At 39.8% G+C, this 13652-nt stretch overlaps 1 protein-coding gene across 3 annotated transcripts in view; it reads left to right on the top strand.

Annotated features, from left to right (window-relative positions):
• LOC134801032 (C-terminal-binding protein) overlaps positions 1-13652 on the top strand; it is a 135963-nt gene that overhangs the window by 14264 nt on the left and 108047 nt on the right. The window lies entirely within an intron of this gene.

Raw genomic sequence — 13652 nt, 5'->3', positions numbered from 1 at the left:
TGCTCGCCTACGCGTGATTTTTCTGGCCACATAAACTCACAACGACCGTGCCGTCAAAACAAATGCATGGCATGCTTTATGCCTAATCTAAACCATAATGATGAATAATAACAATCGCTGCAATAATGCGGAATATGCGATTTAATTGGGTTATTAAGCAACATAAACTAGGTTTATTTGACAGCGATAGCCTGCGGTAACGCGCTGAATTGTGTGCATGTGTGGCGTATACAGGGTTTAACTGTGTGATTTTGATTTGATTTTATTTTCAATGCACATCGACATGTATCGCTGCGTGAGGCGTGAGGGACGTAATGAGATTAACCGTCAATTTGATAATTGCAAATATCTCGGTGTGCATCATGAAACACCAATGAAAATTCACACATTAATTAAACTGAAATGGAATGTAAATAGCAATTAAAAACGTCATGTTCCTTATTTAAATACGCGAAATTACGTCACGGAAGCACACAAATCAGAGCGAATGTGGCAAAAAATCCGCTCGTAGATTTGCGGCGTAACGTGTATTTTTAGACAACCTTACATTTTACATCGCGTTATACGCCCCCGTTGTGATTGCTGTACAAAAATACGTTTGAATAATGTTTAGTGTCCTTTCCGAGCGACATAAAACATAATTGTTTATATAAATTAAGCTTATTAAATGTAACCGAACTTTTGGCCGAAACAAGATTAATTTGTTAAAAAGATTGGTAAGCTTGTCTTGTTTTCTGCGAGACGAAACGAAATTTTCTAAGAATAAAACCTAGCCTAATCTAACAATTTTCAGAGCCACTGATAACTGATAAGTAAACAAAGAAATGTATTTATTAGGTGTGTACACAAATATTGCTTTAACAGTTACTATAAACATGTCACCCCACTTGACAAGTCACTCATATCACTTGAAAACAGAATTGGGATTTCTTTACAAATGAAATGAAGCACAAGACGAACTCGAGACCTTGATAAGTGAGTCTTCCGAGGGGACCGAACAAGGTCATATCTCGGATCTCGGTTATTGTCGGCAGGGAAACATCCGAGAGGACCCGAGGGGCAAGACGTCCCTAGCCCTGCGGCACCCTCCTTTGTGCCGAAATCACATTAGCTATTGTTCAAGGATGCTTTGTGTGCGCTAGGTACTGAGTATAGCCAGTTAGGTGTAGAGGTAACGTTCTGTAAGTATGAGATGTGAGGTGACTTGTTTGAGTCGAGGGTATTGGCCGAGACGAATACCAAATTTTGCCTGAGTTTATAAGTAAGTACCTACTTGCTTACTATTTAGACAGCAATGGAACATATTGGAAACAATGGAACATTAGAAAATCAAATCTATTAGTTCACGTTGTTACGGTAGTAACATAATAGATGTCTCGGCTTCGCCTCGGTCCACAATTCCATGTGATCCGAGGCTTTCTCATTTATTGGCCGAGTATAGTTACTATTTTTCCTTTCGACGGAGTCGGAAAGAGGCAACTTCGTTTAGCGCAGTGGGTCGACAGTTGACGCTTTCCGGTTGGAGAGCAAGTAATAATTTGAAACGTCATTCCGGTTCCAATTTATTAAGAAAAAGACGAAATCACACAGAAAGAGTAATTAATGTTCCCGCGCCTCGGAAAATCGATAAACATTAATTTGAACAATAATACACAAAGCTGGTTGGTAATTACAATTTTAATAGGTCGGTCAGCGGTGGGGCGTCTCCCACCAGCCTAATGGAGTGGGTGGGGGTGGACCGAGGTACAATAGACGTTTTCGTAACTCAAATTATATTGCTTTGGGAAACGTTTTTAAGTAACTCGGAATGACACGTGCTTACTAAGCTCATTTTTATACCAGCAATTCTAGGCACGTAGATCCCAACTCAATTGTGTTTTACTGTGGGCACTAGGCGACTCCTTTTATGGGTACTTGAATAGAAAACAGATTAAAGAACTAAAGAAGAAGAAAAGCGCGGACTAGGATGCGAAGCCGGGACCGATAGCTTCGTAGGCACAGTCGTAGGCCAAGTAACTACCAACCAGGCTAAAGCCGTCATGCAAATCAGTCTTACGTACCTACCGCGCATTCAGGCAAGATTTATAGCGCCAAAGGCAAGGTTGTATAGCTACTTACGTAGTTACACAAACGAATGCGGGAACAGTTATACCTCGACTAGCTAAATATAACTAGCAGCAGATGTCAACTGCAACTGAGCTTTGTATGCCGATGCAACGAATGTAGATGCCATTGTTATCTTGAAAACAGCGAGAGCAAATATACGCTCAAATGGAACTTTCTCGGTTTTTTATGCAAAACGTGACCTTGATTTCAAGTAAAAACGCATATTTGAGCATTTACATACAATTGTGAATATGTAGGAAGGTATGCGGGTGTTAGATATTGATTGTTGCTAACGTAGACATAGATTTTAGGTAAAGATAGATGGTTAGTATCACAAGAAAAGAAGTTGGTAATAAATAACTATTTTCTACTATTACATACAAACTTAAAGTTCAAATGTATTAGTTCTTTGGGAATCTGGTGATAATGTTTTAGCCTTAAGGCCGAGCCACACCGGCTGCGTGTGCAGCACGTGTGCGTCGACGTAAGCGTAGACGTGCGCAGCACCCCTGTCACACCGGGTGACGCGCACGTCACGCAGCGCACGCCACGCAGTGTGCTGTACACGTCACGCAAGCGCACGCTGCAGCTCGGTCATGCGTGCAGTAAAATAAAATACACTCCTGCGACAGTACATCATGTTATTATACTGTTACTTATACTGAAATAAATGGTATTCTATTCTATTATACTCCTGTTGCAAATGGAAGCAGCTCACCGAATGCCGACATTGCAATTAGAGGAAAAAAATGTCTCATATTTGAATCGAGATAATTCAGAGTACATAATATTATTATTAAGTTAACAATACACCACCACCACCATTCAGCCTATATACGTCCCACTGCTGGGCACAGGCCTCCTCTCATGTGCGAGAGGGATTGGGCTATAGTCCCCACGCTAGCCCAATGCGGATCGGGAACTTCACATACACCTTTGAATTTCTTCGCAGATGTATGCAGGTTTCCTCACGATGTTTTCCTTCACCGAAAAGCTAGTGGTAAATATCAAATGATATTTCGTACATGAGTTCCGAAAAATTCATTGGTACGAGCCAGGATTTGAACCCGCGACCTCCGGATTGAAAGTCGGGCGTCATATCCACTCGGCCACCACCGCTTCTACACAACACAACAATACAACAACCTTGTTTTCCAATAGTATTATTAGTACCTAACATCGATTTGTTCCCACAGGCCAAATTTTTATAAGACGTATTTTTTGGAATCTTTGTGCTATATGTTGTAAATATACATTCGTATTGACGAATATATTAATTAGTTTTTCTTTTATCACTGAATCCATATTAAAAACCAGCACGCGCACCGGCCGAGTTGTAAATAAATACAAGCGAGCTGCGCGTGTACACGCACAGCACCTATGCAGCACCGAGCTGTGCGTGTCCGAACCTGCTTGGTTCGCCCTCTCATAGGGAACGCAGTTAAACACAACGTCATCACTGCACGCAACGAAGCGACGTTGCCGCTCCGGTGCGTGGACGCGTGCACGCAGCACGCAGCCGGTTTGTCTCGTCGGAGCTGCGTTGCGTGCAAGTCACGCGTACGCACACGTCACGCACACGTCACGCAAGCGGTGTGTCCTCTCGTATGAGTTTTCGTATTATACAACGCATCGGGACGCGTACGTGCACGTGCACGTCTACGCATACGCATCCGGTGTGGCTTGGCCTTTAACCTCGAGAGTCTAAATGAAGGGATGTTTACAAAAACTACATAACTGACTACACTGGTTGACACCTGAAACGATTAACAATGTTCTTAAAAAAGTATCAACCGCTCTAAGCAGTTATGTTGTTTTTAGGGTTCCGTACCCAAAGGGTAAAACGGGACCCTATTACTAAGACTTCGCTGTCCGTCCGTCCGTCCGTCCGTCCGTCCGTCTGTCACCAGGCTGTATCTCACGAACCGTGATAGCTAGACAGTTGAAATTTTCACAGATGATGTATTTGTGTTAACAAACGTGATTTTTGACCAAAGTTAAGCAACGTCGGGCGTGGTCAGTACTTGGATGGGTGACCGTTTTTTTTTGCATTTTTTTTTTCTTTTTTTTTGTATTATGGTACGGAACCCTTTGTGCGCGAGTCCGACTCGCACTTGCCCAGTTTGTTAGCTTATTATCAATATCGGCGTTAGTCGTGACTCTACGGTGGACGTACGTACAGTCAGCTGCAGAGATTACTAACCCCCCCTGCATAGAAATTTGTTTGCATGGGAGTCTACGATCTCTGCAGCTGACTACGTAAAAAAGTTTACAAAGACTGCTAAAATCTTAACCCTTCTTGGCTTAGCCATAGTCGGGTAATAATCGGCTCAGTCGGATTAAAACCAGTATAGTATCTGGCGCTTTCGCAAACGAGTTTTTCGACGAACGCCAGGTGCCTGTCAACGATCGACCGGTCTCGCAATAGTCGCGATCACAAAAAACAGCTGACGTGGCACTGGACCGAATTAGCATTAGCTCTGGTGCATAATGGACACAATTATTTTATAAGGTATACACAATTTTGAAATAGGTATTGAATTATAATTAAGATAAATAGAGCTCAATACTTACTAACGCGGATACACGTTTCGGCATGTGAAAAATTAATAGTTAGGTATACACTTTAATTGGTCACTCAAACTTAGGTATTACCATCATCATCATCATCATCATTTATTACATTGTAATTCTACTAACACTATTTTATAAATTAATTTTAAATGTAACTAACAAATATGGATTTATATCCGAAATAAAATTATTTTATTTTATTTATATATCAGATTCTCATCATAATTAATTGCTAAATACGGTGCCCGGTACTGAGGTTTCATTTAATACAAAATGGACATATAATGACAGAAGTTGAGAGGAAAACGCATTCAAAAATACAGAAAAGTGAAAATGTTGTATAGGAGGAAGTCTCTGTTGTACGGAATAGGGTTATGTTTTCAAAATGACGGGTGTTTTTCTGAGCCTTGATAATAAGATTAATAAGGGAGTGACTAGGTAGGTACATTATTTTAAACATCTCAGCCGCTCCGCTACTTACATATGTTGCTGCTAACTGTATTGACGTTTCTATCGCTTGCGTTCCGTTCCGAATTATAAACCTAACGCGTGTAAACTTATCTCATTTAACTCCGATATCGTTTTACGACATTTTCGCTATGACGCGCACACAAGAAGTGCATATAATGCAGTGAGTCATGCGCGCGATATTTGCATGACAAGTGCATCTATGATTCAAATAGGCTATGAACGTGATCGTATTGCTTAGATGGCTTGTTATAAAATGCGATGCGGCGATATTATATGTAGCAGTACCTACTTATTATTAATTACATCCATAAATGCATGTAGTCTTAGTTATTTTAGCTTAAAACTAAGTATGTTAAATTTAATCGAACGCAGTAGAAAGGCAAGGAAATGGGTAGTGGACTTAGTGACACTTTCACCGTGTCCCAATTTCTTCCGTCAAATAGTGAAGGTGGGCGTTTGCTCCAACTTACCTTCTTTATGAATACGTATATTGTTTATAATTAACTAATGATTTAATCTGATTTGTTTCAGGTAAAGCACTTGTGCACCTATCTCGGAGCTTCAAGCTTTGGTAAATCAATTGTAGGTAAAATGTAAATAAAGTGCAAGTAAAAGATAACAAACATACATGCGATAAGGTGACAATAGGTATTTGTAGTAAGATAGGTTAAACCTCTTCTTAAGCAACACATCAGGGACCTTTTCGCGAAGTCACATATTATTGGTAATTATAAAGAACCATGCTGCTTCGATTTATTACAGAATCTAAAACTCGCGCGGTCTATGTCACCTATGAGTTATGATAAACACCCTCATAATTCTTCAGAGCCCGGTTCCCAGGGTGCGGATCGGGTAATATCCCGTCTCTAAGGATTACTGAAATAGACTTCGAGGAACCTAGAGCCTGTTCGTATAAAGAATAATTTATACTGCTTGTTAAAACACATGATAACAAGAATGTAAACCGGATTTTATGTTACTAGCTCCTGCCCGCGTAGAATGATGCTCTCTGTGATGAAAACTAAACAATAATAGCCCTCTTTAGGACTCTAATCTATCTCTATAAAAAAAAACATCTAAATCGGAACAGCGATTTAAGCATAAAGGCATTGAAAGCAGACATATAGAAGGCCCTTTCTGGATTTCAAATTTTTGTAGGTATTTTGTCTGATTAAAAAGTGTCCATTATTACATGTCCCACACTTTTATCATGTTTTAAAGTAATAGCTACGTCGTTATAATAGGCGATCATATTCCAAAATGGCCGAACCTCTTGCGACGTCACGTTTTTCAAAGATAACGGTTTCTCGGTATCATTCAATATTGATCGTTAAAACAATCGTGGCCCGGCGACACAGCTAGGTCGCAGTTAGGTTACGTCGGCAAGGACGCCGACCTTGCCCCCCCTCCCATTTCCCACCCCCTCCTAGGGTTGTCTGATGTCGAATTGGGGGCTCCCGTTTCGATAATCGAAATTTTTCCTGGTATAATTGAAGAGGATATTTGTAAAAAAATATAATTTTCTTGGCCGCCATAACGCTGATAGAAATTGACTCGTTTGAATTAATTTTGTAATGCAAATTTTTGAATAATATTAATTTTGTTTCGAGTTGAAATATGTAGTAAGCAAAATGTCTCGAGATGATGTATGAATTAATGTACTAATTTGAGTTTTCGGCATGGACCAAAAGTCAAATTCAGTGCGTAACAATTTCAGTTGTATATTTTTTTACTGAAAAATAACTGTAGTGTTAAAACATGTCATAACAACTTTTTCCGCTTAAAAACAACTCAAATTCATAACAATTTACTTTTTGTTTTTTTTTATCAGGAAAATAGGTGTCTTTCCATAAAAACATTTGCAAAACTTCAGTATTATTATTTATAGGCCTTAAACCATGTAAAATCGTACTTTGTCCCCCGGTGAAATTTAGGTATCAGATCCAGTGATACGCGTGTTGTGTCCTGTCCTGTCTGAAGTGTCTGATACCGGCATTATATGTATGATATATATCAAGATATCGAATCGACAACATTCGACAACCCTGCCTCTGACGCACTCGCCCCCAGGGTGCCTGCGGGACGAGATGTGAGCTGACTTCTGAGATCTTCGGTGTTCACTCAACATACCCATGTCTCTATATATCAACTACCCATCGAATTATCTCGAGAGCCGAGACGTCGATGACGAATTTCCGTCGACTTGGTCACAGATTAATTATCGGGTATGCAGACTGGTTTTCAACTTTTTAGCTGTGATTTTACGCTCAGCCTTTTTAATAAGGTTGTCGACTTCATTACCTGATATCCAAAACAATAGTTTTACTAAAAATAAGTTAATCTTCCTTCATTTTACTCAGTCGCAATAGCTAATTTGGATTGTTAATTACGAACACTGGAGTGCGGCATAGCACGTGAGCCCTAACAAGTTACACCCAACTAGTTAAACTACAGACTATGCCCTGGCCAAGTTGTTTCGTAACTAAAGCACTGCGCCGCCTGTCATGCCTACACTTGACGAACACATTGGATCAAGATTTGCATGACTAATAAGCTAACTCATAGCGTATTGACCCGAACCGTCTGCCGAACTCAACGGCTTTATGAAGCCATTTACTGAATTCGTGAAGCTATAATTGTCCCGTTTCTTTTGATTGTCCAACCAAATCTTTACGCACGACTTTCTAATTTATAAACACTTTTTATTGTTTTGTTTTCGTAGACATTTCAATTAATATTATTGGAGTTAAATGGCGTCAGTGCTTCAATCAAACTAAGCCTCGCGAAGCCGAAGTGAGTGAGTCATTTTCGCCTTTTACGCTAATGAAACCTTTATTTGCCCCCAGCGGCGTTTCCTTTCCATGTTCTTTGACAATGGCGCCCGTTTACAAATATGTACATAGTGTTTTACTAGAACAGCATTACTGTAGGGCAAGATGCGGCAAAAATAATGAATGAAACAAGTACCTAGTCGTTTCGTTTTTTCGACGTTTGCGTCGTATATCAAGGCAGAGGGCCTATCGCGAACAATTTCAATCGTGTATTTGTCTCTATTGTTCGAATATGCAAGAGAGTTTGACCCTCTTATCTTCTTTTACTTGACTGAAACAGACAATTATTAGAATATAATATCAATTCAATTAACTAGATAATAACTGCGCGACATAATATAGTTAAAGTATGTTTAATTGTAATGTTGCGTATGCACCTATAACAAATCAATTAGACACGAGTTATGAGTTCCCGATATAAATACACAATACACGTGTCCAAGCGTACGTTGTGCTGAGTTTCATGATTAGAGTGATTTATGAGAACATAAAGGTATGTGGGCGTTGCAATATTATATTCGATGACGATGTATGATTGATAATCCCAATAAGTGATGTTATGTTACATAATCGATGTAGAAACTTAAGGGGCCCACTGATTAACAGTCCGCCGGACGGTATCGGCCTGTCAGTTGTTCGGAACTGTCAAAATTTTGTTCTAACTGACAGGCCGATACCGTCCGGCGGACTGTTAATCAGTGGGCCCCTTTAGAAAGACGTGATATACTAGACTTATATCGACCGGGATATGGACCGTGATTACCTTTTGAATTGTTTTCGAGCTCCCGATATTTCGACGCAGTTACATGCATCTTGTTCACGGGTAACCCGGGGTTCCCGGACGATATGATATAAGTTTAGTGAAACTAACCGTTAATCATTCCAAACTGTTAAGACGTGATATAGGTAAGACGAATGAATAAATCAAACATGGGTAGGTATAGTAGTAGGTAATATGTAGTAGGTACGCGGAGGAGTTCATCGCTTCTCGTTTTTTATACTGCACGGTATAAAAGGATACAAGAAGCAAGAAAACCGATAGCCTATTCTCCATACATGATCTGGTGAAATGGAAAACTTTTTCTTTAAGTTAATCTACTGTAGAAACATTCAAAAGTAAAATAAGTAGAATAAGGTAAACGTGTGCATCTGCCGTGATTCGGAGTTCCGCCCGCCTCAACTTACTTTGAACTATATTTTAGTGCTCACTCCGTCGAATTGCTCAAAGTTGACGCCAACTTTGGAGTTATTACAAACGCCTAGAAGCTTATTAGCAAAACCAGTATAAATGAATCCTAGAATCCGGCACAACTATGCCTAACTTAAGATCTATATTTACTGGTCCACTATAATTCAGTAAGCGATTGGATTGACATCACAGTTCGGGAACATATCTTGCAACACACTGCACACACGACACTACTGTTAACATCGCTCTAAGCTTCATATTCGAACCAGTTTATGCGATCTGTGGCTACGTGTAATTGTTAAACTACGCTTTGCCATTCATGCAAAATTGCTGCTCATTCTAACGCCGTGGCTAAAATTGAACTTACATTACAAGGTTTAAATTGATTATATAATACGAATACAGATAAGCAAGGGACAAGGGATAGCTAAATAAAAGCTTAAATCCTTAACGGTAACCGTTACTTAAAATTGTTGAAAATGCGGCACTAATTTAATATGCATTATATTTTGTCTTTTGTCGCTCTTGAAACAGTTTTTCATGAATATTTCAACCTCTTTCAGTCGTTCACCTTCCTTATAGCCACAGAGTTTTATGAGTGGCAAATACTTGCATAGTGCTCGCTTGCTTTGTAAACGTTATCTTCGCGGCCGCGTCTATTATTATTATTGTGTACTATTGAGGAAAACGTGTCTCGAAATAGCTCGTTTGTGTGCTCTGTGTTATTCAAGCGTGTCACTAAGGCTCTAGTATAAGTGAAAACTTGATTGCTCATAGTTGTCACAGATGTCGAGACCATCGTTATACTGGATGGCCTGACGTCCTAAGCATCTAGATTCGTTGGGAAACAAGATCTCGTGTCAGCGCCCGTTCGTCATTACTTTTTGCATTTATCCTGTGACTATTCTCGAATTCAAAGTACAATGAAACTTATGAAACTATTCAGCCCCAGTTAATATAATTTTTATCGTCATAATTCGCATTTGTCGTGTTAGCTTTTGAAGATTGAACTACTGTTTCATAGTTATTAACAAAATATTTTATTTTGAATGCAATCTGACTATTATTTAACCGCAAAATTCAAGATGGCGCTTAATACTTAAATCCGGACTACAAGCCCAAATTTCGTCTGGTGACAAGACAACTATGTAAGTTATGTACTAGCACAAATTCAGAGCCTCTTAAAGTGAGTCACACTAGTAGCAAACATGGCTGTATCTGTGTTTTCACAACACCTTTTGGTAGTTCATGACGAATTACCTGTCCGAGCTGAGGTCTCAGTTACACTGGATTACCTAATTTCGTCTCGTATTTGGTAAGACATCGGAACAAACGCCTCGTGTCGGCGTCCGTCATTACTTTTTGCGACAACGCTGCGACTTTATTCTCGACCAACTACGTTGAAACGATTTAGCCCTCGTTAAGTTCAGACTTTTATCAGCGTGTTCGATAACATGTGCTCTCCAGTGTCAGTGATAGTCCAAATTCCAGATAGCGCGGACAGTTTTTTGGTATTTAGGTCGTGATAAGCGGCTAGCTATTCTACGCGTGTACATTTACATGAAAAGTCGACGTGGCAATGTTTAAAGTCTTCAAGCATGATGTGTCCGTGAACCTAGCATCATGCTAGCATTCCACTGTTTTGTGAGAGTTCTAGTAGCATCCCTAATAGATCTATAGTTCTAGGTGGTTGTTTTTCATAAGTTCTGCTCATTGACGCGAAAAAAAAAAAATTTTTTTAATGAGAAAATGCTAACTTTATAGACAAACCGAACCTAAATTTTGGTTTCTGAAAGTTCTGCGTTGTTTAATTTATACTGTTTGCCAAGTACCTATTCTTGATTTCTACTCTTTGTTTACTGAAAAATACTCATTAAAGAGTTAGTAGTTTGCGTAGGAAGGAAACTACAACCCTTTTTCGTGTTTTGTGTTGTTGAAACTTCACCACTACTATATTTAATTACACAAACGGGTCTACCGCGATATAATTTCACTGTTTTTACACCACTACTAACACAGGTACGCTAGTAATGGAGTTCTATGTACGCCTCGCCACCGCGGATAGCTATGCTATGTGGTTTGAATGTCGTTATTTTGTTTCGCAGACGACCCTATTGGAATAGGCCGTCGACTGGCTGGTTGTTGACGTCCTCGTTTTTGCTCGCCTTCGTCGTTTTTGGACGACCACTGCGATTTCCGGGCTTTGGCCGGAGCGCAAATTACAAAAAATACAATTTGTCTGTTGGCGCTTATATTGTATTCGCCTATTACGCGCCTACGCCTGTTGTTTCATTTGCACTGTTCGTTTAATTTAGATAGCAGACGGATAATTAGTTCGTTGACATTGGCAACTGAAATATTTGCTTTTACATACTTAAACATATGCGAAATAATCGTGTTTTATGTTCGTGATAACAGACTATAAATACATAATACGGTACTTTCATTAAGTTTCATTTAGATTTATTATGATTTCCTTTGCATTCTTCAGTAAATCACACATACCTCGATCGGAAGATCGGAACAAAATTGCTGTTTTTAGCCACATTTATGTCATTTTCCTAACTAATCAATATGGTTGGCAATCCACTGTTCTGGTCATATGTACAGTCGCCGTCAGATATATCGGAGCAGCTGAGGTGCTCAAAAATATCTGAACACGCACTCTAGCGCCATGACATTACAGGCGTCTTCAGATATTTGTGAGCACCTTGGCCGCTCCGATATATCCGATGGCGACTGTACCAATTGCACCATTCTATTCATATCGCGTGTGAGCACTGCCGTTCGCAAACTTTTCAGACGGACCAATTTTGCCAAGTCGTTCCGTTCTCAGATAATAATACCGAACCGGTTGCTGTGCATTTACCACTTGCAAACTCATGTGGTGACTCAGCCCAGCCTTGATAAGTCACGACTCTTTTTACCGCCTAATGTTTTTTAGGATTCCGTATTAGAACAGAACCAGTAGCCTCTGCTACCGTCCAACTTGTCTAGACCAGTGGGTTCCTAACCTTTTCATTGTTGTTATTCCTGTGACTTGTTACGAATACTCATTTGACTCCTTTGATCCCCAATTTAAATAGTTTTCAAGCGACCAATACAAGCGAATAGAAATAAAATTTGGTTACCGACTTTTTTACCTCGAGGGAAGTGACTGTTTAAAAAAAGGTTGTTTATTTCGGACCAATAGATGTGTTAGTAAAATGTATCTTACAAGCCTAAAGGTTAGTGTACACAAAGAGAAACAAAGCAAAAATGTAAAAATCTCACGGGGATCATTACATTAAGTACACTCGGTTTCGAAACCTAAGGTACCTAGGCAAACAATTATTGTAAGTATTTGCATTGCCGCTATAACAATGATTAATACTACTCATACTCGTACACGTTCACTAAATCCACGTTTGTATTAATATTGGTTTTTATTAGTTGGTACTCAGACAAGAAACCTGATTTCTCCGGCGTTTTTGCGTTTACGGTCAAGCAATTTGATTTTGGTGCCTTTTCGTACCTGTGACAACAGTGACATTGGTATGAGATCAGCGTCTATCATATCGATTAACATCGAGTACCTAAATCAAATTTATTGTACACGAAAAAACTAAAAAAGCGTAAATTCTTGTACGAAGATACTAAACGGAACCTGCAGTGAATAATGAAGACTCGCAATGGGCCGGTTTTTATTCGTATAAAATAAAACGAGCTGCGTCAGTAATTGGAGACTCTTCCCTCAATTAGGGCGATTAGAAACAGCACACCGCTCCAAATTGGATTATTTACCATACACCGGCGAAATACGAAGCGCCACCGCGCTCGGAGCCATGTGAACTCTTAACGAGGTCGTACACTCACCTTTTTTTGATAAAACGCGCAAAAAATATACGCGTTGGGTCTATCCATATATCACTGTAGGCCTTATCTATGAATCTACCTAACGGGTTATTGAGTGAACCCCGCGGATTCGCATACGCCCTCAGATTAGGTGGAATGGCTAGAAATACCTAAGTTACGGGGTTACCAGAGTGTTATCTAGCAAACTTCCTGATTTTTAAACAGAACTCGTTGCGGTTAAGAAAATGCCTTTGTCGGTATATCAGTCAATTTTATAGGCTTACAAAACGACGATAACGTTCGAAAACATGGCCCCTGTTATATTTCGACATGTTTCATCATGCTAAATATTATATAGATATTGCAGGTGTCGGTACCCTGTGAACTCGTATCACGGTCGTAGCTGCAGGTACTACTATAGTACAGAGCAAACATGCGTTATCAGTACATTAAATTGCGCAACAGCCGTTAATAAATACACGTGTTATCTCGCCTTCGAGAATATTCGCGCGGCGTGGCGCTGGCGACCGATAAACACACAGAGTGTTCGTATAGTTACCAGCGAATTGCAACGACCGTAAATACTGCGTTTCCCCGTGAAAGGCGACCGCCTGCCAGCGTGCATTCACCGGCTCAGCGTATCGAAT

Source organism: Cydia splendana, chromosome 21 (assembly GCF_910591565.1).
Source record: "Cydia splendana chromosome 21, ilCydSple1.2, whole genome shotgun sequence".
Lineage (NCBI taxonomy): Eukaryota > Metazoa > Arthropoda > Insecta > Lepidoptera > Tortricidae > Cydia > Cydia splendana.
Note: the sequence above shows the minus strand (reverse complement) of the source record. Positions and strands in the feature narration are given on the sequence as shown.